Source organism: Nanorana parkeri, unplaced genomic scaffold (assembly GCF_000935625.1).
Source record: "Nanorana parkeri isolate BGI_ZX_2015 unplaced genomic scaffold, ASM93562v1 scaffold2756, whole genome shotgun sequence".
Lineage (NCBI taxonomy): Eukaryota > Metazoa > Chordata > Amphibia > Anura > Dicroglossidae > Nanorana > Nanorana parkeri.
Genome location: NW_017309024.1, coordinates 25,331 through 29,357, shown reverse-complemented (window position 1 = coordinate 29,357; position 4,027 = coordinate 25,331).

Below are 4,027 nucleotides of genomic sequence, written 5' to 3'. Positions count from 1 at the left end.
GGGGTGGGATTAATTTATGGCTAGATTTTGTATAACCAGTTTTGGGAGGTGCATTGTCAAGGTTGACTGATTTCTGGATATTTTTGGGGGGTCAAATGACGACGAGAAGTCAGTTGATTGTAATTTTGGGGAGTTTTTCCCAAAAAGTTGGCAATTTTTTTTTATAAAATAACAACAAAAAAAAACAAAGCACTCAGATGGGGAGTGTTCAATGGGGAATTAATTGTATGCGTTCCTTCAACCATTTTAAAATGTGAAGCTCTAGAAAGCGGTTTTCGGTCGGCCATATTGAATGCACGGCCATCATGAGCGAGTCATAAAAACCGCATGCGTCACGAGGGGGAAAGCAGCTTGTTGGCCGGGCAGGTCAGCAGGCATCCGAAAGCACCAAAATATGGCTGAAAAAAAAGGAATTTGCTTGAACAACAAAAAATTTCGGACTTCAAAGTAGAATTTTTCAAGGGCCGCCCCCCAGGCCTTTTTTGTTTTTCAGCCTTGGTTTATTTTTGTCTTGGGAGTGTTCTAGAAGAACCCACGGGCACATCATTAAGATTGTATCTCTAGAGAATGTTCCGCGCGTACATGTGCTAGGCAAGCACGGCGACAGTGAACGGCCCTCTTTTTTTAAACTCAATTTACCCCAATTTTTTCAATTTTGCAAGTCAGAATTTTTGATCGGCCTCCCGAGATATAAAGTGAAACCCCAAAATCGATTCAAGCGTCTGAACGCCAAATGGGTACATGGTCAACTGAAGCGGTTACCGAACCGGGCTAACCGCAACTTTTTAGCTTAGCGTGGGGTAGGGAAGGATTGGAACATTGTTCTGTGCAGTGGCGTAACCCAGGTGGCCGCTATGGGGCCCGGGCACAGGGGGGGCAAGGCCAGGGCATCCCTCTCATGCCGTGTGGGGGCCAGCCTGGGTCGATATGGCATGTAAGGGCGCTGGCTGTCGCTGACGCAGCTCGGCAGCGGCTGTGAAGATCACTGATTTCCCATCAGAGCCGCCGCGGAGCTGTATCAGTGACAACCAGCAGCTGCGGCAGAAGATGCCGGCGTTCGCAGTGAAGGAGGAGGCGGGGCCCGCCTAAGAGCAACCCTGCCTCCTCCTACGTCACTGGCTAGCGACCGAAGAGGAGGCGGGGCCCGGCGACCACGGAGGCGGACAGCGCTGACAGGTAAGAGGTGTGCAGCCCATCTGAGACCCTGCAGAGCCCACCATGCTTTCTCGCCACCTAGTCACGGCGCCCGGCTTCCTGATTGGCCAGAAAGCCGGCTCCATGCTTCCTCGTCACCTAGTGATTAGAAGCATGGGGACGGCTTCCCTGCTAATCAGGAAGCCGGGAGGCGAGTCATTACACCACCGCCTGTCTTCCTTGATGGGACTTCTGGTATCGGTGACTACCGGAAAAAAAAAAATAACGATTCTCGTACTCGATACCGAAATACCGGCACCGGTGCATCCCTAGTACGATACGTTGGGGCGCCATTCACATTGGATGTCACCGCAATACAAGTCACCAAGGCTCTTGGCGCCCATTGGTGCAACACGCAAGCGTGAATGGGCCCTCAAAATGCTTCCTTAGATACCCAATGCTTCCTGTCATGGGTGGGGGGGACCCTCAACTCAGCGTATGGTTCCTCAGAGGCCAATCACCAGGCCACGAACACTGTCACATGGGGGTAGGGAAGGTCTATAGCCCCGTCCAGTCCCGAACACTGTCACATGGGGGTAGGGAAGGTCCATAGCCCCGTCCAGGCCCGAACACTGTCACATGGGGGTAGGGAAGGTCTATAGCCCCGTCCAGGCCCGAACACTGTCACATGGGGGTAGGAAAGGTTTATAGACCCCGTCCAGGCCCGAACACTGTCACATGGGGGTAGGGAAGGTCTATAGACCCCGTCCAGGCCCGAACACTGTCACATGGGGGTAGGGAAGGTCCATAGCCCCGTCCAGGCCCGAACACTGTCACATGGGGGTAGGGAAGGTCTATAGCCCCGTCCAGGCCCGAACACTGTCACATGGGGGTAGGAAAGGTCTATAGACCCCGTCCAGGCCCGAACACTGTCACATGGGGGTAGGAAAGGTCTATAGACCCCGTTCAGGCCAGAACACTGTCACATGGGGGTAGGAAAGATCTCTAGACCCCGTTTAGGCCCGAACACTGTCACATGGGGGTAGGAAAGGTCTATAGACCCCGTCCAGGCCCGAACACTGTCACATGGGGGTAGGAAAGGTCTATAGACCCCGTCCAGGCCCGAACACGGTCACATGGGGGTAGGGAAGGTCTATAGACCCCGGGCCTGGACGTCCAGGCCTGAACACTGTCACATGGGGGTAGGGAAGGTCTATAGCCCCGTCCAGGCCCGAACACTGTCACATGGGGGTAGGGAAGGTCCATAGCCCCGTCCAGGCCCGAACACTGTCACATGGGGGTAGGAAAGGTCTATAGACCCCGTTCAGGCCCGAACACTGTCACATGGGGGTAGGAAAGGGTTATAGACCCCGTCCAGGCCCGAACACTGTCACATGGGGGTAGGGAAGGTCTATAGACCCCGTTGAAGCTCCATCCAGGCCAACTTGGAGCTTCTAGAGACCATTGCTCCTAGCAGCCATATCAGATGCTCCCAACCCACCCTAAAAAGGAAACGGACCGGTTCCCTTTAGACACTTTGATCCACGGGGGCCCCTCGTGATGCTTCATTTTTGTATTATTAGTCCGGCTTCAGACATTTTATACATTTTTGTTCTATGTAAGCGTGTAGCTGAAGAATGTAGTACTGCTAGCTCACCATGCTTTCTGCCCCGAGGTAGAAACTTCTCACGTTGCTCTCATTTTTCTAGCGTCCTTCTGTATTTATTTGTCGATTTATGTTTTTTTGTTTTGTTTTTTTTAAATAAAGAGAACAATTGTCAAAATCCGGCTTTGTGGTTTCAATGGTGTCGAGCGGGGAGTGGGAAACCTGCCGGGAAAAGGGGGCGGGGAATAGCGGGAAGCTTTGGAGCGGAGCCAATTACGGTCCCAGTTACGTCCATGGAAGTGGTTTTGGGCCATTGGATTTATAAGGGATTCTTCCGGCAAGTTCCACCGGGAGGTAGCAAGGGGCACGTCAGTGATAGGTGGAGTCTGGTGGGCTGTGGTGGCCCTTTGGACCCTCGGCCATATATCCTGGCTCCAGGCCCCAAGGGAGTTTTGGCCCTTTGGCTTTTCATAGGACCCACCAGTGAGATCCCCCGGCCATATATCCTGGCTCCAGTCCACCTGGGACTTTTGGCCCTTTGGCTTTTCATAGGACCCACCAGTGAGATCCCCCCGGCCATATATCCTGGCTCCAGTCCACCAGGGAGTTTTGGCCCTTTGGCTTTTTCATAGGACCCACCAGTGAGATCCCCCCGCCATATATCCTGGCTCCAGTCCACCTGGGACTTCTGGCCCTTTGGCTTTTCATAGGACCCACCAGTGAGATCCCCCCGGCCATATATCCTGGCTCCAGTCCACCAGGGAGTTTTGGCCCTTTGGCTTTTTCATAGGACCCACCAGTGAGATCCCCCCGCCATATATCCTGGCTCCAGTCCACCTGGGACTTCTGGCCCTTTGGCTTTTCATAGGACCCACCAGTGAGATCCCCCCGGCCATATATCCTGGCTCCAGTCCACCAGGGAGTTTTGGCCCTTTGGCTTTTTCATAGGACCCACCAGTGAGATCCCCCCGCCATATATCCTGGCTCCAGTCCACCTGGGACTTCTGGCCCTTTGGCTTTTCATAGGACCCACCAGTGAGATCCCCCCGGCCATATATCCTGGCTCCAGTCCACCAGGGAGTTTTGGCCCTTTGGCTTTTTCATAGGACCCACCAGTGAGATCCCCCCCGCCATATATCCTGGCTCCAGTCCACCTGGGACTTCTGGCCCTTTGGCTTTTCATAGGACCCACCAGTGAGATCCCCCCGGCCATATATCCTGGCTCCAGTCCACCAGGGAGTTTTGGCCCTTTGGCTTTTTCATAGGACCCACCAGTGAGATCCCCCC